Source organism: Aphelocoma coerulescens, chromosome 2 (genome assembly GCF_041296385.1).
Source record: "Aphelocoma coerulescens isolate FSJ_1873_10779 chromosome 2, UR_Acoe_1.0, whole genome shotgun sequence".
Classification (NCBI taxonomy): domain Eukaryota; kingdom Metazoa; phylum Chordata; class Aves; order Passeriformes; family Corvidae; genus Aphelocoma; species Aphelocoma coerulescens.
This window is the reverse complement of record NC_091015.1, coordinates 29,193,853-29,216,568: the sequence shown is the minus strand read 5'-3', so window position 1 is coordinate 29,216,568 and position 22,716 is coordinate 29,193,853. Positions and strand designations below refer to the sequence as shown.

At 36.9% G+C, this 22,716-nt stretch overlaps 1 protein-coding gene across 7 annotated transcripts in view; it reads left to right on the top strand.

Moving 5' to 3' along the window:
- The window catches only part of LOC138106386 (thrombospondin type-1 domain-containing protein 7A-like), a 285,545-nt gene that overhangs the window by 20,323 nt on the left and 242,506 nt on the right, over nucleotides 1–22,716 (top strand). For 5 of the 7 annotated variants that reach the window (XM_069006913.1, XM_069006915.1, XM_069006916.1 and 2 more), the window contains one exon: nucleotides 6,366–6,406. The exons of the other annotated variants lie outside the window; for them this stretch is intronic. The gene's annotated coding sequence lies outside the window, so the exon portion shown is untranslated. The remainder of the gene's footprint in view (nucleotides 1–6,365; nucleotides 6,407–22,716) is intronic. 7 annotated transcript variants of the gene reach the window in all.

Genomic DNA, 22,716 nt, shown 5'->3' with positions numbered 1-22,716 from the left:
TGTGCTGCCAGGACCTCAGAGAACCTAGGGTCTCATCTGTGTGTTGATGTCCCAGGGTCAAGATGCCAGCTGCCACAGATGGAGTGGCCCTTGATGACTAGTTCACCTCTAGGACCACCCAGAAGACAAGCAGCTGGCAAGGATTTAATCATGCAACTGTGGGAGCTTTTACCCTCCTTGTATCTCTGGATTGATATGAAACTGCAGTGTAGGCTTTGCCAGGAATCATTAATGTTCATAACTTTGTCCCACACAACTACCGGACAATTTACATTTTATAAAGTAGTTGCATGTACCAGAGTAAAATTGGACAATCTGTTGCTTCCTTTCCCGGCAGAGCTGGGAAGATAAGCAAAAGGTCACAAATGTTGTCTTGTTCACTACAAAGCCATTAATGGTAGCAAGGGGTAAAGAAGTAAGCAGCTTTGTAAAAAAAGGAAACCTGATGAAACAAAATAAACGCTAAGTTCCAGCAGCCAGAACTTGGTTAAGGAGTATCCAGCACTGTTCATATTCAAGCTTTTTGAGTGGGTATTGGGAGCAGAGATGTTAAAATGTCTGTGGACTATTTTGCTCCAATTTGTGGACAAGCTCCTAACTGCACACTGGAAAATCTTATGTATTTGTAGTAGCTAACCTGTAGTTAACGTGAGCTCAGGAATAAATATATTGCTGCCTTGCATCCCTGCTGAGACTAATTTCTGTGTATTTTTATTGCAAGAGTGCTACTGGGTGAGTAGCTGGAGAGAAAATGTGTTTTCTCACAAAATCATGGGAACACAGTGAGCTGTTCATGCAGCAGTACCTATCAAAATGTTTCACCCCAAACCTGCCAAGTCTGAGATGTGGCACTGTGTATCTTATGGGAAGCTCTTTCAGAGCAGAGAGAGGGGACCCTGGGAGGGTGACCAAGAGAAGGTATTGGGGTCAGTGTGGGTTGGGCTGTGTGGTCCTTGCTGCCTGTGTGGTGCCACTGACAAGACACATGCAGGAGGCAGTTGCTGCAGAAATGACATCTCTCACAGAAGTTGCTTTCAGGTAATTTACTGTTGAGATGCCTCTGGATCCCTGGTGGAACTGCTTGGCAGGGCTTTGTACTTTGAAAACAAAAGCCCTTTTTCTCCAAGGTATAAGTGACAAGTTAGTATTGAGGCAGAGCCTTCAAAATTGTGTTTTGTTCATCAGCTGTCAGAATGTGTGAGGCTTCTTCCCTTAGCAAATGGTAACAAAACAGATGAAAGCCCTTACATGGTGTTTGATAACATCTTTGAAAGTCTCATGGAGCCCTGCTAACAGTTGGTTGTATGTGGGATTGTTTTCCATATAGTCCTTCAACAAAGAAGTTACAAAAATAAATTCTATCAGTTTAGCAGGAAGGAACATGAAAATGAAGGTTGCTAAGAACCTGTGAGCAGTCTGTTATAACAAATGAGTGCCAGGAGATGTGGGCTTGCTTCAGGGTCTTTGCTACCACAGAACATTTTAAGACAAGTATTATTATTTGATCATAAAAGGAGTAAGTTGAAAATTGTATCAGAAATCACAGAGAAGTTGTGGATATTATTTGTGTTTGACTGACTATATGCAAGGGAGAGAAAGTAATGATACATCCTTGTCATTCAAAGGCTTTCTTTTCAGTCTCACTTTCACAGTTGTTTTCATCTCTACCACTGTAAATCATTCATACACTATAAACAATTTAAGCTGTGCATGTTCGTTCCTGAAGTATGAATTGGAGTATAAAATTCACTTTAAATTGATACCAGTAAGATGTTAATGCATACTGGTATCAATTTGTCCTTAGGCCCAAATTCTCAAGTAGTGTCCTAAGTAATTAGCAGTATGAAATGCTACCTTTCTAGTGACTGAAAGACTTCCAATTTTATTTTAACTTAGATTTTACAATTTGATCCTTTAATATGTTAAATCTTTTTCCTTTTGTTGCTTTGAAACAAAGGTGCAACAATCTGGATTGATATGAGGTCTTACATGAATTTTCATAGTTAATGTTGCTGAGTCTTAAGGTTTCCCATGATTGCCAAAAAGTTGAAAGACTGTTGTAACTGAAAGCTTTTTAATAAAACCTAAGGCAAAGCAAAACTGATTTTCTAGTACTTAAAACTCAACAAAATGTCCCATCATCAATTTTGAATTCCCAGGTTGTGACAAGGATATTGAGCCCATTGTTTTCAGACTCACAACTGTAAAATGCACATCACTAACAAGCACACTGCTGTTACTTAAGAAATGACACTGTAGCCTGTTTCTGTACCTTAGCTCTTTTAACTCTTTCCATAAGGGATGCGGAATTTTAATCTTTAGATTTTAAATTTTTCTTAGTAAGTGTCCTCTTACAGGCTGTTTTTTTCCCAAGGGCTTCCAAAGAGGGATTTTCCTAAATCCTTTTCTATCCCTGTCAACAAGTAAACCATGCTATGGTTTCCCTGATGTTCAGAAAGAGGAAAAAAAAATTGTTTAAGTTTTTCTGTATTATGATATTCTGCAACACTTAGTTTCCTACAATATTTGCTCACTCCTGACTGTGACTGGAATTCAGTTAGGGAAGTTTTTAGAGGAAGGGTCTTGTTCTATGAGTTCTCATGTGAAACTGAGGCGTTTTTCTCTGTTGTCACTCAGGAACAAGGTGATTTCACACACCTCATTTATAGCTAAAAATGGGAAGTATAAGTTGCATTTTAGTGTTTGTCAACACTATTTTACAGAAGTTCCAGTTATTGTCTATGCAGAGCTCTTCTTGCTTAATAAATGAATTTAGAAGCTGTCATTCAGCTACCAAAAAAATGGTTAATTTGAATCTTTAAAAATGGACTGCCACAAATAAATTTAATTAGGACATGCTGTCCCAGAAAAAACTCCTGCTTGACTTTGAAGATCTGGAATAAAAGTAGTTATTAGACAACAACCAGCTACAGGAGAGAAGTGGCAGCAGGTTTTTTGGTTGTGAGTTTTGTTCTTTCAAAATTTAAATCACAATGTTTACTATTTTTTTCTCTTGCATGTTGGAATATCAGTTCAAAGTATATCACAGTTCAGCATGAATAAAACTATTTTAAAGTGATGGAAAACGGAGCAGTTGTTGAACGTAGTACTAGCAGCACTGAACTAAAAAGCAGTAATAATATTACATGTTAAGTTTTAAATACTTTGCCCTCTTCCTCATCCTGTTTTAATATTTAATAATATGTAATTGAAGGAAAATTATCATATGGCACAAAAGTTGTCCTGAATAGTGTTTAATCAGAACGTGCTGTCTTCTCTTCTGCCCTACATGTTAGTGTAGGCATAAACTTTTTGACACAATTGAACTATAAATACTGATTTTTATTCATTTTTGTTTCAGAAGACAGATGGATGACACTGTGACTTCTGCTGGGTGTAGCTCACTAGAGTTATTGAAATCCACCACTGTCCATACTGTAGCAGTGAAGTTCTTTTTTACAAAACAAGAATAATTACTGCATTCTCTCTTTTAATGTGTAGTGTCACTGCAAGTACCTGCAGAGATTCTAAGGTTGATGAATGACTTTTAGGAGAAACTCAGTTTGTCACATTTCTGTTGTTGCAACATCTCTGAGTTGCGTGTCTGATTCAAGTCAACATGAATTGGCAAATAACAGCATGAGTTTTGTTCTGTGGTTTTTGGGTTCTGTCTGCTTGTGATTTTTTTTGAATGGACCTCTTGTGTTCTTACATCTTCTCTGAAATTTCAAGTGGAGAAAATCCAGTAGCTAAATAACCTTTTTCTAACTCATCCCATAGACTGAAGACATGGTTTGTATTTGTGATTGTATGTTCAGAAGAAATAGTTGGAAGTGAGCTATAATGGAAAAAAATCAGGAGATGAGTAAATGCAAAAGTGAAGGGAGAATAGAAACAGAAGTACCCTGTCTAGATGCAGCTTATTCAGACTCTCAAATACTTACCAGGAAACCCCAAATGTCAGTTTTGATCTGAAAGTTCAGAGGAGTAGGACTTGTGGGTAAAATCTGTGGAGTGATCCCACTTCCAGTATCTGCAGAGGAGGTGGCAGGCAGATGGGTGGTGGGGCATTGAAGGAGAAATGACATGGTGGCAAGATTTGAAAGGTGTGGAGGACATAATAATCACCTTTGGGGTTTGTGGAGGATGTGTTATTTTCCCAGTGAGTTTCTGACAGTGTAGCACAGTGAAGAGATTTAGGATGTGGCACAGGTTGAACCGAAACTCACATAGCTGTGTCTGGGCCTGAGCTTACATGTTTATTCTATAGGTCTTAACATTTAACACTGGCATAGCAGGTCCAAAATAGATCACCAATAGGAAAAATACATCTTGTTTTTTTCTGCCCTTATGCTGATCACTGTGGTGTTTTCAAAACTCTGAATTTTTAATGGGGAAAAGAGATATAAGTGATAAAATAGGTGTCCCTGAGCCAAGGTTTCACACTCTACATTTTACATCCCAAACTTTTAAGGTAAAGTCTTGCTGTGGTGGGGTAAATCTAAGTTTGGTCCCTTTAGAAGAGAGATAGCATCCTGTCTCTTCCTGTGAGCTGGAGTCAAAGGAAGGCTGGAGATGCTGAGCAGGGCAGGGTGATAAATCTGGAGAGTGGGAATTGCTGCTTCTCCTGCCCGGACAGGGCCATTGTAAGGGACTCTCACTCTCTGAGGAGATGGTCCTGTATTAAAAGCTACATGAGCTGAAGAGAAACTAAATCTTTAGTGGCTTCCTCTTTGCAATGTCTCTTGACTAGGTAAGGCAACAAAGCTTTGATGGGTATTGCTGGTGGTGGAAAAATACCAGAACTCTTCTATGACTTGATAATCTGCTTGTTCCTAAATATAGTTTTCTGCCTTCATGGACTATGTTCAGAGAAGTACTGTAAAACTGAGCTAGTTTTAATCTCCTTCAGCACCCTGTCAAAGATGATTCAAGAGATTGTGTGTCATATACTGGATAGCTTTCCTCAAAAGTGATGCTTCTTTCCAGTGCTAGTGGTCAGTTACTTTATGAATTGAGCTTCTGAAATCAATCACAAAAATCAGAGTAAGCTTCAACGGGCTCTCTCAAACAGCTCTTTTAAGGCATATGTTCCAGGTGTCCATAGGGATAGATTATTTTAACCTCTTAGCACAATAAAACACTTATATTCAGTTAAAACCATCTAATTAGATTCCTACTCATAGTCTCTTTTTCTCCATAAAAAGGTAATAGTATGTCTTGATATTTATTTTATTACAGTCTGGCCTGCTTCATAGAATTGAACTCTAACTTCATTAGAGAGTGCTTAACTTGGGTAGAAGCAAAGCTTAGTTTCTTACTTGTATTAATATGGTAGTAATAATTCACTGAATGTGCCTAATCCTGTGAGGATGAGAGCAAGGTGCAACATGAACTACCTTGTTTCAGCTTAAGATTAAATGTATGTAGCTTTTACACAAAGGTTGTTCCTGTGAATATGTGTAATAGGAAGGCCTGGAGGAAGTTTGAAAAGATAAATTTGCATGTAGTGGAATATTCAAAGACCTCTCCACAGGGTATATAGGCAAGGGCAGATGGTACAGATCAGCTCGTGCTGCCCTTGGTTTCAGTTTTCATAGGTGTGTATTTGTTGTAGCCTGAAAGTCAGTGGAAAGTGAGGGAGCTGTGTAGCACCCTGCCTGAGCCGGGCAGCCAGCAGTGCTCCCTGGGACCACTGCTATCTTTTGTCTCATTCAAAGCTGCCTTTTGTCTCATTCATGTTCCTCATGACTTTAAAATTACTAAGAGCACATTCCACCAACTTGCAACTAGTGTGTCACTCAGTAGAATTTGATTATATTTGGGCTGTACTCGTGAGGTAGCTCTTGGGAAAAATCTTAGATGCCAAGACTTCCTTGGATTTCTTCCATGTGGAATCATAACTGTGACTTAAATCAGTGTTGTATAAGATTTGTTCTGTGATAGATTGATTTCTTAATTGTTACAGTTGCATAAAACAGCTTTTTTTTTTCCCCTCAGTCTGTCCAACTTCCTCATGGCAGACAGGAATTCTGAGCATTTGAAAATCCTGATATAATATCCTTTTTAAAAGGATTGAAGTGTCACATTGAAACTACTATGTAGTTTCTTTACCAGGCTATCAAGCATAAGACTGATGTGTTGCATTGTTTCCTTCCCTAGAAGTGCATCAGGTAACATGGTTATATGCAAGATACATCGAGCCCTAAGTAACAAAAAGGAACTGAATTAGGTAGCTAGCTTTGGTATTTATTCCTTGCTTGATCAAGATGTTGGGAGGATGGTGAAATTGGGTTAAATGCAAGGTATGTATCGAGCCATGTGCAGTACATTAACATAAAACATTTTGTTTTCGTTATCATTAGATGCCTGTTGGATGGCCAGAAGGCTGACTTGGATTCTCGTGGTTAGTAGTCAATAAACTTGTCAATAATCTCACTGAATAGATTAAAATAATGCAGCATTTTGTGGAAAAGGACTGTGTACCTTTGTAATGGTAGGCAATATCTAAAAGAAAAAGTAAATAATTTGAGATTTTAAATGGAAATTATGGCATTGTGTAATTTTTTTGTTACTATTTTAAAAATTATTTTAAATGTGTATGAAGTCTGTCTTCACTAATGATTCCTCATAAAAGAAAAGTAAAATAAAGATACAGCCTGCTCTAGGGTATTTGAAAATTGCCTCAAGTTTTCTAAGTAGCTCAAGGCATTTTGGCATGATAGGTTTAGGGCTGTTACAGTTTCTGTTACAAATTCATGTCACATTTTGTATTACATTTGCTAAAATAGAATTTATTTTTCCTCCTTTTATATATTCTGTGTGAATAGGAGATACCCATCATTTAAGAGATAATAAATGATAATCTGTGAGTAAAATTTATCTTCTGTTACGTCTTAGCTATTTGTGATAATGTTACTTGTGTCATGCTTTGGGGATTCTAGATTACTAGGATGACAAAAGCAAATAGAAATTATAATAATTCATGGGAAATAAAATTTAAAAATATATAAAATCCAAGAAATCTGTCCTGCCATTGAAGCAGATTATTTCATTTGGTGTTCAATTTCATCACAAATCTATTGAAGTCATTTTACAGGCATATCTAAATGAAAGTTGGTTAATAAATTTTGTTGTTGTCTTTGACTAAACCAACTTCAAATAATAGGGTGGGGATTTTCCCGCAGTGATTTTGGGAGCTATTCACATCACTTGCATTTTGTATTTAGTTTAGCTACTATGTTCGAAGCCAAGACCTAACTTGTAATGGAGACACTTTTGGCTTGCACTCTAAAGGAGATTTACTTATGTTATATATGTTAGCTAGGCAGTGTGAATAGCCTTCACAAGCCACACTGTATATCCGATGTTGGGGTGGCTCAGCCTACTCTTGGGCTGAGATCATCAAATGCCAGTAAAACCAGGGCCATCCACTGAGTGGATTTCCCCGCCCAGGACAGTGGGTCGGAAGTCGGACCAGAGGAGATCACGGAGGTCTAGGTCACCTCCCCCTGGGTGGCTCCCAATCCCAAGTTACCGCCCCCTGTTCCAGAACGTTCTCCCTTTCCTCAGTTGTTCATTGGTTCCCTGTTGTGACTCCCGCCTCCCTGTTTTCCCCAGTGGTTCTGGAAAATTGTATCCTCCCCTATCCTTGTACACCATTGGTTGCTTCCCTTTTCCCCGCCTTGCTCCACACGCCCATAAAAGGCTGTGTACGGGCCTCCTCGGGGCCCTTTCTGGTTCCTGGACCCTCTGGCAGATAAACCTGTTGGAACCCACACCAGAGGCCTCTCTCGCCTTCTTTGCCTCCGGGCTGACGCCAGCCTAATCCATCGGCCGCCCGACGTGCTTCCTCTGAGGAGGAGCCAGCGCACGCACCCATCCCACGCCGATTCCACTGAGCCGTCCAGCGAGGACGCTGTGGAGGCCAACGCTGCGTCCCCTCTGCCCGAGGGCACGCCGGGGCTTGTGGTTACAAGCCCACCATTGCGTTGGGGTGGCTCAGCCTACTCTTGGGCTGAGACCATCAATCCATGGTTGTTCAGTCAGCTCCAGAGCACTCAGCAGGGTTACAGGGGTACAGTAGAGATCAGAATTTGTTTAGTATGCTCTATTAGCATTCTGTTAGGATTCTTTCATTGAGAATAGTAGTCTATTATGTTATCCACTCCTTTCATGAAATCACAAGGATGTGTGTAATGAAAATGATAATTATGGCATTTTTTTAATGCGTGGTGAATTGTTTATAAAGTCCTTTGTGTACCCAACAAAAAACTCTCTCACTGGGAGAATTGGTTTGGGTGAGTATGTTAATTCTGAGGCCAGAGTAAGACTGCATGCTCATACTAATCAGTTAATTTTTAAAAGGAATTCCAGTAAAGTAATCTAGGCTGAAGATGTGAGCAATACCAGATACCCACTATAATTGGAGAAAATTGCTAAGGATGAAATTATGTAGGGTAAAATGGGGCAATAAGCTTTCCTAAGCCTTCCCTAGGGAGAGGAAAAGAAGACCTTTGGCCTAAATTTACATTCTGAGAAAGAGAAAATCCATTTAAATTTCTTCCCATTAAATCTAACGTTACGTTTCCAACACCTGGTTGAAGCTCTTCTCTTGGAATTAGCAATTTGTTAAGGACCTGTAAACACTGCGGAGGCACTGGATACGGTAGCATTCTCTCACCCAAAATTAAAGGTACTCATCTGAGTCTTTCAGGCTTCTTTTTACTAATACTTGAACTAAGTGGGTTTAGATGGAAACATCTGGTTTTTATGCTTTACTAGTGTTCCACATGCCTTTTCCTTTATATAGAATTTCTTGTAGAAGATCTTAACATAAGAATGTTAAAAAAAATGTGACTGTTCTGTACATAAGAAAAATATGAAAATGAAAGGTGGGTGTTAAAACTATGCATGCAGAAGCCTGATTCGAATGCATATTGTGTGAGAGATTTGTGCAGTGGCTTCCCTGCTTTCTGAGAGGTAATTACCCTGGCAGTTTATTGTTAGAACACTTAGAATGCATATATGAAGTCATCATTGAGGAACTTTAAAAAAAAGTTTTGTTGAAGGAGAAATTCTTCAGGAATAATTCCTGTGTCAACAAGTCCTGTTTGGTACTAGATTTTTCTCTGCGCACAATGGTTGTGGAATGAAAGCCTCCGTGGGTTTCAGGGATCTTGGCCAACAGTTCCATACAAGAGAACGGAACTGTGTTGCAAGTGGTTTCACAGTGTGTCTTTGTTGTAGATAACAGTAAAACAAGGCCATATTATTGCCTGAAATGGCTGATAGATGTTGAAAGATTCATCAAACTCAGGTCTTAATTCAGATGTGGTTTTGAAGAAATGGAATTTATAGTTCCTGTTTAAGCTCATTAAGTTCTTTTTATGGCTAATAGTGTGTTTTGTTCCAGGTGATGTTTTGTGACAGCCAAAACCATTTTCAAGTTAAGTTTGTTTTGTGGATTTATTCAAAGTATAAAGGGCATCCTCTTTCAGCTTGGTACACTTGTAGATGTTAGGAAACTGAAGAGTTAGAGCTAGAGGAACATTCATCCTTGCTTTCAAATTTACCAATGATTCAAACGTTTTCTTTAGTGATAAGCCTTCTGCCTTTGTCCAGAGGACTTGTATCCATAGTTCTGATTGCAAAGACTAGGGGAAAAATATTTTCTGCCTTTGTGGAAGCATTCTGCACCATGAGATACTACAGTTTAAGAGGTTAGCTAATTGCAGCTGGGATAGTCATTCTTGCTCTTTTCTCTAGTGAATATTCAGTATTGTCTTACAAAACTGGCCAGATCTTCTTGAGCAAGGTCTTATGTGAATGACTCTGGACTTTGATCTCCACTGCTCCAGGGGAATACAACTCTTACCGTAGCTCATAAACACAACCTGGTGTTTTGTGCAGTTGATTCTGAATGTTAATGCCAAGATCTTAATGGATTAGAAGCTTCCAGGGAGCCATTAATGTTTTGTGACAGTAATTTCTTTTGCAGAAGACATTGCCCCTACATTAGGAGATGTTAGGTAGGTGCTTCAGCACATCTAGAGCTTCCATGTTGCCCTTTATTTTACTGTGCATTGTCTTTGCAGTAATTAGTAAAAAGCTATATGGACTTCTGTGAGATGGCTTTCCTCAAAAGGAAACAGCAGAGAGTGAAATAATATGTTGTCCATAGGATGCTCAAAATTGTGTTTCCGTTCCAGGATAGTGATAGTCTTCGAATGGAAGATGAGTTTGGCATGTTCTACATGATACAGAAGGAAATGCTCGTGCAAGTGCCATGAAGCAGTATCAATTATTAAAACTAAGGTATAGCATGAACTGTTCATGCATAAAACTTACTTCAGGGTTTATTAATTTGAAGCAGGTAAATGTTTTCATTATTTCCAGCAGTGTTGTACATAATTAATTGATCTTTTTTTTAACTCTTGCATTTAATCAAGCAGTTCTTTACTGAGACAGTGGTCAAACACTGGCACAGCCTTTGTAGAGAGACCTGGCAGTGTTTATGAGGCATGTGAACAATGCCCTTAATAACATACTTTAACTTGATCAGCCTTGAAGTGGTCTGGCAGTTGGACCAGATTATCGTTGCAGGTCCCTTCCAGCTGAAGTAGTGTATTCTATTCAAACATGAGCTGAGTTGGTTCTGCACTGAAAGTGTAAATTATACCTTCATACTGATATATCTGCCAGACTCCAGAGGGTCTGGAAGTATGCATTCCTTCTGAGGTGTAGCTGAATGCTGTCTGCCTGATAGCACTGGGAAAAGGTGGCCCCTTGGAATGGTGTAACTTTCCTTAGAAAGTGGGCAAACAAAAGATTTTGATTTCAAATAAAACAGAGAGCAAAGATGTTTGAAGAGGATAAAAACAGGGCCCTGAAAAACAAGATACCCTTTGGAGACACTTGGGTCAGTCTTATGTAGCATTGTGAGATGCTTATTTCCAGATAGAGGCTGAACACTTGGCCTATTTAAATAAGCAAAGAAAAGGTAAAAAATTGCATATGAGCGATACATTCAGTTGTTTCTTTGTGTGTACACATCTATATTTACCAGCATTAGTTCCTCTGAGTCTGTAATGACATTTTTGTCTGAAATTCCTGACATTTAGGACATTAGATGGACAAGTAGTTTAGAAGTCCAGGTCCTTCTGCTTTTTCAAAGTTCCTGTGCTCAGTGTTTTCGGCCTGTCCAGAACAATTGCCAATGTGTGGCTAGATTTCTCTTCAGCAAAACAGAAATGACTGTTTATCTCTAGGAATGCTGCAATGAGATGAATGTGTCAGGCATATGACTTGTTGCACTCTGTGGTGGGTGTATGTTGTGTGTCCTAATCGTGCCTCAGAAGGACTTTTCTTATGAGCCCTGGATAACACACAATCTAATTCTACTGAAGAGTTGTTTTGGTTTTTCTTTTTCTTGGTAGTAGTCTATCGTAGTGACATAAAGCAGGATTTTGTCATCATCGACACTTCTAGCTTCATTCAGCTCCAGAAATGAGAAAAGGCCATTTTAGACCTTAAAAAAAAGAAATGTCCTTGCAATGTCTTTCTAATTTTGCTTTTGTCAGTGAAAACATGCACTGCTCTGTTATAATATTGCCTGAGCATTTGAACAGATTATAGGGTGCTGTCACATTTTCCAGTAACTTCAACATTTTTTTCTTCTTTTAATAGAAGAATAGAACCAAATGACCCTTGACCCACAATTTTTGTCACTGTTTTATTTTGCACATCCCACACTAATCAGCTTCCAGGTCTACACCAAATTCTTGTGGTCTTTTGCTGAGCCACACTTTCATATTTTACTTACTTTTGTATAAGAGAATATAACACAATATGAAGTTTTGTGTAAAAAGAGAACTTCTGCAAGCTCAGCTATCATCTGGACTTACATTCAGTTAGATACAAAAATATACACCAAAAACATGGAGAATAATGTGATCATTTGGTAGAATTAAAAATCTTTAGATTCAAATGCTTGTCTATCAATGGGATAATAGATTGATTTTTTTTTCCTAGTATTTTAAATTTAATTCTATTTTTTTAATTGAAGAAATAGTGGATTTATTTTGTATGCCGTTTCCCTTGGGTCTGGCCGAATGAGAGTCTTTAAACAGTTTAAAATGTTTTTGTTATAGTGGTCTCTGCTACTGTCTCCAGTGTTGCTAAGGATTAAGTGCAGCTGCACTTGGAAAAAAAAGTAATATGTTTCCAGCATAATGAAGCACAAACAAAGAATGTTTAAGTGGAGATTAATTTAAAGTTCTTTGATGCCAATAGTTTTTTTTTTCAGCAATAATCAATAAATAAATAGTCAAAAACAAGGCATAGCCATATGCAGATCTTGAAATGAAAAAAAAAATCACAACATGTAGAAAAAAGGATGAAAGGATATGGGAAAAACATAATCAGTTTGTGGTAAAGCAATGTATATGGCTTTGACCACTTAAAAGTTGGGATTATTTTAGAAATTATTTTTGCATAGTAAAGGCTTTGGGTTTTTTTATTATTTTGTTCATGGGAAGGAGGTGAGTTGGGGAAAAAGAATAGGGAATTGTTTCTATTTTTAGAGTATACGTCCATCAGTTAAAAGCATGAAAAATTCTGCAGTGTCTGTAATTTCAAAGTAACATGTGCATTTTCTTTCCTTCAAGAAAATGTAGGAATTTGATGTATATTAAGAGAACTTTTCTGCCCAGCACCACTGTGGACTGGATTTTTGTACTTGATATTTTAGACAAAAATGCACTTAATTGGAACTGTTCATGAGAATACTTACAGATCATAAATTTCTCTCTCTTTGAGTTGTTTGGTTCTTTTTTTATCTCTTCCGTGCTATATCCCTGCCTACTATCTACTGCTGCAGACCAGAGTGTTCCTCCAGCTCCTGCCAGATTTCTGGACATTTAGAGCTCTTGGCCATTCCTATGTTGCTTAAATGTCTTTGTATAACTTGTGTATCTTTACCATTTCCAGTCATAGCCCTTGGTCTTTTGCAGATTTTTTTTTCTTCTTAATGTGGAATTTACATGGGAAGGAGGTTTAAATGAACTTAGTTAACATTGACATTTCTGTGCCTGTTGAGGTCTGCCCATTTTTCCTTCTATCTTCATCTCTATTTATACCTTCTCTCACATATTTTTTTTTAGCCTTGTGTTATTCCCTTTTCTTGTATATTTACTTTGTTATTTCAATTTTAACATTTAAAAATTTTTCCTCTGGATACAAGTATTGTGTACCACTTCTGTAGAAAAGAATAAACCATATAATGATCTTGCATATCTGAAATCAGTCTTTGTCAGCAACAGCAGACAGCTTAAAAATGGGATTTAAACATTTTTTATTCATCAGTGGTTTTAGGCTTAAATTTCCTTTGTATCTGAATGTTCAGATTCATTTGTATTCGTGGTTATCAAGTTTAGCTAGCTAGTTTAAGAACGTTTTTGTCAGTTTACAAGGATATATGTGACTTATCTTTACCAATCTTAAGTCCCATTTCTCTTCAAGTCTCTAGACATCATGATCTTTATCATAAATTCTTTCATTCTTATTTTAGCAGAGTTAGCATGTAAAAAAAAGTTGCTGCAGGCTCATCCTGAAACAGCAATGACATTGGTTTCCCAGAACCTCTGTGCGAAGCCATAGGGATCTGCCCGTAGGGAACCATGTATCTCTCTGCCTTAATCCTTTATTAAGATCAAATGGGGCAAGGATTTCACTCAGTATTAATACTCTTACTTTTTGAACACGAAACACTCCATTGTATCACTATAATAATTTTACAGAGGGTTCCTGACTGATTGCAACCCAGAGGCCATCTCATGCTATGCAATGATTATATGCTTTCTTTAAATCTGCTGTGTACTCTGATCTTATTTCTTTCATCTCTTTCATTTTCAACCATGTGATTTGAAATACTTGAAACACCTGGGCCTGTCTTCACTTATTTTCTCCCTTATTTAAAAATAATTAGGTGAGAAAGACATTAATGTTGTTAATAGCCTGGGAGTTTAAAAAGAATGCTGCACTGGAATGGAAGTTGTTCTTTCCCTTAGCTTTTTACATCAAAAACATTGTTTAGGTAAGTCAGATATTGCTTAGACAGTAATGTTTACAAATTACCAAAAAAAAAACCTTTTCAGTTTTCAACTTTGTAGTTTAGAGTTTGGAAAAGAGAAAGAACTGTAACAGCAAAACATATCAGCTTGAAGACAATAAAAAAGAAACCTTGAGCGAGTGAAAAAAGGACTGATGTAGGCTCTCTTCCTTGTGTTTTGCTTTTTGCCCAAATGTTGTAGGCTTACACTTACCAAGTTAGTCCCAGCACAGTAAGTCTTGTTTGCCTTTCTACAGTAGAGCATATTCCAGAGAGGCACCTCTAGGTGGAACCTCCACACCAGCTCTTTATTGGTGAGCACTGGTGTTGCTTCCTTGAGTCTTGCTTTGTCTGATAGAACGACATGTGGGGACCATCACTAGTATAGATCCTTGGGTACAAGAATGCTTATTTACAAACCTATATAATATATATAATAATGTGATAAAAATAATAGAACTACAAGTTCTTTAACATTAACAGTAGACATTAGCTTTTGAGTTTGGTCAGTGTGAGCTGAAATTTCCTGAGAGCCATGCTTTCTCTGTTCCTGTATATAAAGAAAATAGCTAGAAGAGGCTGTTTGGGAACTTTGTTTTGTCTAACCAATGATAGCATGGTTTGATTGTAGCTTTCTTTTTGGATTATTCTTATTTCCAGAGATTATACCACTAGTATCACATGGTAATAGTCTTCATCTTCCCCAAGTTTCTTAAAAATATTTTTAATGGCTTTCTTGGTTAGATTCCATTTTTGGATTTAGGTTTAAATTCCTGTCCCCATAACTGCAGCCTTCTTAAGTCAGAATGCCTTTGCAAATTCTGTGTGTAAATATTGTTAATTCTTGCAAAATTGATAATGTATTTTAGTATCCTTCGTAAGGAGGGATCTGTTTTTGTTGCCTGCAGTGTTGGTGAGCATCACTGAGTTAGCATAAGCACCAGTTAGAGCTGGAGGAGACAGAGAGGCACTTCAAGGTGTCTTTCATTTATTCTAGATGTCTGCTTCCAGGGTGACTGACCTCATCCATAAGCTGCATTGCCTAGGAGGCAGTCTTAAATATTTACCTTATGTCTATTTTTAAATAGATTTTTTGTATGATAAAAGGTTGATCTGAAGACAGGAGTGTTCAGAGAGTGCAGCCTTCACTTGACAGTTTTAAAATTTAGGGCAGCCCATTGCATGAGTGCTTGGTTTAGATTAGGTTCAAAATTATCCCAGGAAATAGGGAGATATATAGCAAAGAATACAAAGTACTTTCTAAGATGGTGGAATATAAATGTCCTGACAAGAATGTGCAGGTGAGAAAGATTAATGCTGGGGGGGGGGAGGGGGAGAGGGGTGAGTCTTTTCACAGAAGCTTAACATTTAAACCTGATCTGCCAGAGAGCCAGTCATGGATATGAAATCCAAATATCATTTCTGTGCTTGTGTGGATTTGTTTCTTTCTATTGTGGATATCCAAAGCTGTAAAATCTGTAATCAAATTTACTATAGCAGTAAAGTTTGGGTTTTATTCTTTCTTTTTTTTCTTTTTTTTTTTGGTGTCAGAGTAAGGAAGTCATTGTAGTGACTACTGAATTGTGAGTATCAAAATCAGAAATCAAATTAATGCAGGTGGAATGTACTTTCTGGAATCAGTCCTGGACCTTTTCACTGGTCTTATTTGGATTTGCATGGTTAAGGCAAAATATATATCAATTGGTCTGGTTCATGAACTTATACAAGCCTGGGTGTCTGGCATTTTTTGGATATTTTGGTTTTCTTTTTGATCACAATATACCAATATAGACCAATGTTTTCTTTACTATCAGTGTGATTGTAGAAAGCAGTGAGTACTACTCATTTCTTCTGGGTGATTTACAGTACTTACTTTGTCAAGAATGGCATAAATTGAAAACCTTTAGGCAACTCAGTGAGAATTCTCTAATTCTTTATCTCCCTGGAACTGCAGTACAACTTTCTAGAGTCAAGACATCCCCAGCCACCACTGACACCTAATACAATGCAAAAGCTAAAGCTGAGGCCAACAGGTTCACCAAATTATAATGCTACCCACAGTGTCTTGCTTGTTAGTAATTCCCAAATCTGAATATCTATGCATAGTTTGTTTTAGGTAATAAGAATATTAATCTATAAATGAACCTCTGAGTTGCAAATATAACGTGCTGAATAAATATCAATTATTATTCATTAAAATGCAAATGAAGATAGGCACTTCAGAGACAGTTTAGGTAGTCAGATGAAATGAAATAAAAGTCAGGACATCAGTAAGTAGACACTTATCAGAGGTGTATAATATTTTACCATGATTACTGAACCCAGACAATATAATATTTTCCTTCAGCTTCATGTTGCAGCCAACATTGTGTACCAATATTGTACATTGTTGCCAACATCTGCAACCACTTTTGTCTCCAATGACTATTTAAAGTATTCAGGTATTGTAGCTCATACTTAAATTTTATTAGATATATTCTAAAGATAACTCTTTCTGTGGCAGTAAATTTTAGCTGTATGACTTTCACTCACTTTAATGAATTCTGCAGTTAATTCCCTGTGTGCCATGTAAAAAACCCTAATCTCAGTTTACAGAACAGAGAATGGGAATATTTATTTTAGCACTTAATGAGCATATGTTTTCTAGGTTTACATAGGTTTTATACTTTCATGTCAGTACTCAAGAAAACCATTAAGCCCTCTATGCACAGATGTCAATCAAATAAGTTAAGAAAAATGACAGTGAAATTTTATGAATTTCTCTTCTGAATTATATGAAAGGCTCATTACAGTAAGCACTCGTAAGGGTGTTGCTCAATTAAAGATGATTTGCAGATACTGTTTTGTATTTAAAGTGCTATCACAAATTGTGAACAACAAAGTTTGGGACTTTTGTGACATGGACACAACTGTAATGTGTTGTTATTAACTTTTAAACACCCTTTGAGGTTATAAATTTGCAGCAGTCTACCAATGGCTGTATGATAACAGAGATTGCACTTGGTCTGATAACAGCGCTGTTATGGCTTCATTAACCCATATCTGTGTGTATGTATACTCCTGCATAATTAATGCTAAGTATAGCCACATGCCAGCATTTAACCCTTCATTGTCTCATGAGTTAGATCAAGTAACATGAAAATAATTGTATGGAATGCTAATTAGTGATCTGTTGAATCCCTTGAATCTAGACGGAAATAGAATCCAAATATAAATTGAATATTAGTACCCTTTCTACTAATAATCATATCCTAGAGCAAATTTTTTTAGAAACCATTGAGAACATGACCTTTTATATTTCAAAGGTAATCTATTAATTTTTTTAGTGATTTCAAGTGACTGATTTTCGTGGTTTATTGAAGAGCTTGTTGTGGTCTTTTTATGGAATAGTATTGTTAAATTTGATCATATAAGATCCTCTTTTAGGTATTATAAAATAAAGTCTAACAAGAATTAATTGGCTTTTAGTAATTTCTGTTTGCAATATGATAGCACCAAAATGGCAGATTATTTTAATGTCATTAGAATTAATTAACATATATTTGGCAAGTATAAATTATGATCCAAGCCCTTAGTGAATTCCAAATTAGATTCAAATAGCAGTGCTCTGAGTGTATTTTGCAGAGGGCAGTATCCAAGATTTTTTCAGTTTGTGTCAATCCCTGAAGCATAATGTGAAAGAATCATTAGGTAAAATCCCATGGGAATTTTTTTGCTGTTTCCTGAAGCCAGGCATTCAGTGGCATCAAAACCAGATACAAAGTAGACAAGATAGGGATCTGGAATCGTAATGATGCGAGGAAATAAAAATATATGAGAATTAAGTATTTCATAGCATTATTCTGATTAAGTACAGGAAAGGAAGAGGAAAAGGAGAGTTGCAATAAAATGCTCTGTGTAAACACAGCAGGAGTTGGATGATTGCCCTTTTCCTTTATGTATGTTGACCCTTAAAGTAACTGGGATGGTGGTGTTTGTAAATTTTCATACTGGTGTGGCTCACTGTTTGCATCTCTGCCTGCTATAAATGCCTTGAAATAATAAAAAAGATGGCAGATCTCCTTTTCACATGGGGAAATATTTTGCTCATTTTCTTTAAATGAGGCAGAGGGTGTGTTACAGTGTATTGTAAATGATAGAAATTAAATTCTCTGCCTAGTGGGAGGAGTGAAATAATACAACTCTGAAGGCTAGAAATAAAAATCCCCTCCCCATGTGAACAATACAGATCATGGACAAAACCTCATTTCTTCCATTGAGTTTACTTCCAGTAGTTGCTTCAGGACCTTGAAATACTTGTAACATATCTTTCACCTTATATTACCTTTTTACTCATTCATCTAACACCTTCATCCATCTGCCATGCTGTTATTATCTCTCTCTGCTCAGATGAGCTGGTCTCTCTACAAAATAGAATATTTTATAATGGATTTTTTTAAAATTGTGTTATTTTTCATTTTTGATGTCATTTAAAGATGCTTAGGTATGGCAACCAGTAATGTCCCTATTAGGCCTGCTTGGGCCTAAGGAGTCACAGACTATGTTAATAAATCTAAAGAAAATCTTCCAGTGCCAAAGTGTTTATAGCTGTGGTGGGAATTCTGTGATTTAAATCTATTTATTTAATGTAAGTCTCACTGTAAAATTGCTGTTTCTGAGCTTATTATTATTCTGTTCTATGTGTGTCTGTGTTATGATATAAAGTACATTTGCAGATGGGAATATTAAATACAGATATTATATACACACAGTAAATGTCAGAAAAGACACAAAAGAAAGAGAAAAGAGCCAAAGGGGATTTGGACTGCTTACGTGTCTGAGACACAATTTCAAGACAGATCTACATGTGCGAAATTAAGACATGAAGATTTGCTTTTGTCCTTCAGTTTGGGTTTAGTTACATAAATTATTCTTCTGATGAGCCAGTTGGGTCTACTGCATATAACTTAGAGATGAGGTTCCCAAAGGCTTGGAAACTTCTCACATAAGTACTCCCAAGTGGAATGATAAAATCGCCAACTCTGTTACACCCAGAAGAGTAAAAGGAGAAAAGGAGCTGTTGAAAAATTCTCTGTGTGTGGGCAGGCCCACTCTGGACATATTTTACCTTAGAAAATTAGGATTTCTGTTAAGAGGGGTTAGTTAAAATGAATTGCATGAGCTATATGTATTTATACAGTTCAACTCTATGGAAGGTGAAAACACTAGATATAATCTAAGACTATTTAATGGATCTACATAAGAGTTACAGAATGCAACAGTGTGCCATTGATAATATTGCTGGTATAGCAGTTGTTACTGAACAAGGTGCTTTGAAAATAAATATTTTCATAACTGCAGTGTACATGAGTGGAAGAAAAATTGTATGGAAAAGAACTACCTAGCAGTGACCATTTCTTTTGGGAATCAGCAGATATGAATCAAAGAAACATTGAAAAACTATGTTCTGATTGAAAATGAGGTTTATCAAATGATTGAAAAAAAAAGAAAAAGCAAACCAGAATGAGTAAAAGTAGTGGTGAAAATAATTTCACGCTTTATCAGGTGTCAGCAAAATAGTGTAAGGAATTATTTTGTAGTTTACAGGTAATTTCACATAAAATGATCACAAAGTTAGCGAGCACAACTAAAACAAAACTTCTGCTTATAAAAAGCTGTACCTTTTGCCAAGGAATGTGAAAAAATGTATCCTCTTGTGAACAGGAGGTCATCACATCAAGACTACTTTTAAAAAGTTTGTGGAAGGTCCTTGTTTCCTGAGTTTATATACTTTAGTAATTGGAACTATCACAGTATTCAGAAAATTGTCTCTTTTTAAGGTCTTAAAACATTCATATTAACTGATAAACTTCCATGCATTAGAATAGTAAACTGGGATATTCTGGCACTTTAATTTTAATAGTCATATATCTGCTTGCAAGTCAAGAGGATTCTTATTCCTATTTATAAGTTTTGGAGGCTGTTTTAGTGTCATGGTGTTTCATTGTGCGATCTCTTGCAGATTCTTATCATAAATGAAGGGCAAATGATGGCCCTTCACTGGATATGCATTTCTTCTAAAGGCTGTTAGTGGCACCACTCTTTATTAGTGGAAGGCTCAGAACTAGTTTTGTTTTTTTAAAAAGTTAAACTCAATTATGTGGCCACAGGAGGGAGAAATCTACATCAACTGTCTGTTGCATTAAGTCATTGGAGCTGCATTTAAGTCACAGGGAACAAGGAATTGAGCCACAGGAACATGTGTCCTTCTGCTTTTGCAAATGATATATCTCATTTTAAATACTGCTGTCATGTGAGACTTAATAGACCTAATTGGCCTTAGGGATGAACTCTGAAGAATTTCAACTTTGAACTTAGGAAGGGAAAAGAATCTGAACTTTGTCTTGTTGAATTATTTCCCATGTATCAAATAGAAAAAAACATAAAGAGTTACAGCTACTGAATGTGAATTGTATCTTATTTCTCAAATGTAAATCCATTTATTTTGAAATGTCAAGAATAGACAAACCACCCTCTAGCAGAAACTATTTTGTGTGGTATGGGCTTGTCAGCATTTTATTATAATTCCATTCTTTGGGCTATAAAAATTTGCTTTAAGCCAAAAGCTGTATGTCAAATGTTAGCCTCATGATAAACTAGATTTATGAAATTTGGCTGAATTTGGCTTCATTTTGAACAGTTCAGAGGTTCAAGCAAAAAGAAATTTGTTTCTTTTGACCATTCTGCTGTATGCATTACTCGAATTACTGCTTGTGTGTAATTGGCTGTTCTGTGCAGCTTTTGTGAAATTCTTGGGGTGTTTATATGGCTGCCATTTTTATGGATGAAAAATAAACACTAACATATGGGTGAGATACCTCCCAAACTAACTCAGCTCAGTTAGACTTCCTAATTGCTCCAATTGAGCTTGGTCTAAAATTCCCTGAATTAAAGTAAATGTGTGTTATGGTTTAAATCTGGTGGGCCTCTCTGCCCCAGTTGACCACTCACTTACTCACTCCTTCTTCAGTGGGATGGGAGAGAGAATCAGAAGGGTAAAAATGAGAAAACTCATGGGTTGACATAGAGACAGTTTAATAGATAAAGCAAAAGTGTTGTGCAGAAGCAAAGCAAAACAAGGAATGCATTCACCCCTTCCCCTGGGCAGGCAGGTGTTCTGCCATCTCCAGGAGAGCAGGGCTCCATCCCTCTTAACTGTTACCTGGGAAGAAAAACGCCATCTCTCCAAGGCCCCTTCCTCCCTTCATCCTTTTTCTTCCCAGTTTTATATATATGCTGAGCATGACACCATATGGCATGGAACATCCTTTTGTTCGGTTGGGGTCATCTGTCCCAAGTGAGTCCCCTCCCAATTTCTTGTGCTTCTTCCTGCTGCATGAGCAGGAGAAAAGGCCTTGACTCTGAGCAAGCACTGCTCAGCAATAACTGAAACCTTCATGTGTTATGAACACTGTTTTCAGCAGAAATCCAAAACTCAGCCCCATATGAGCTACTGTGAAGAAAATTAACTCTATCCCAGCTCAAACCAGTACATTGTGTTAATTCAAAGAAGACTAAAAGCCCAGGATTGAATTTTTGCATTGATTACTGAGAGAGATTTGCTGCCAAATGAAGGCAACTTAACTCATACTGCCAATGATGTAAAATAAACCACAAAGGATATTTCACTCTTTTTTACAATGGGCTTCTTGCTTCAAGTCCTCAACTAGGCGGTGGCATACTGATATACAGACCAGCATTGCTTTCTGATATTACCAGATAGATCCTTATTTTAAAATTTCCTCGTGAAGAAAAAGTGAAACAGTTTTTGAAATGTGGGATTTCAAATAAAGTGTTCTTATTCACAGTCATGGTGGCCCAAAGGACACAGTTGTCTCCTTTTGCTGCAGTTCTTCTATAGTAATCAATATACAACCATAATATTACAACTTAAATGTGAAGGGAAGCACTTTGTACAATAAGATCTACCTTATGTTAAAACTTCTTTGCCTCAAGTTTTGACTACATATATGTTTCTTGAGCCTGAGTTATCTTTATTGTTTTTTAATAGGACAAGCTAAAATAGGATTGGAAGCTCTCAAATGAGATTAGGTATAAACATAGAATTTTCTCAATGTAAGCAAATATGTGCAGCTAGGAAAAAAGTCATTATTGTGGTCCATCTTCTTATATTCAACTTTGTCTACTCTTCTATGTCCTTAAGATAAAATAGGGAGGTTACATTAGGAATAAGGCTGAGGATTTCACTGAACTCCAAAAAAAAGAGGAATTGGGACATAGAGCGAATGGCTAGCAGTTACTATTTTTTTCTGTTTAGCTGGCATGTTTTTCATAGTTAAGGAAATTTGGAGGTGTGATTGTATAAATGCAGAATTATTCTGCCTGTTGTTGTCAGTATTCTGTTCTTAGTTTACTGGATTACATTTGTATCGCTTGGTTGCTGGGCCAATTAATTTGTAAAAAAGTTGGACTTTTTGATTTTAGTAAGCCTCTGTAAAAATGTAATCTACATTATTTGGGGCTGTAAGGCCTGACAGGTAAAAGATGTTGTATATTTTTTACTTTTAAAAAATAGATTCATACTGAAAATAAAAATGTCTTTCAGT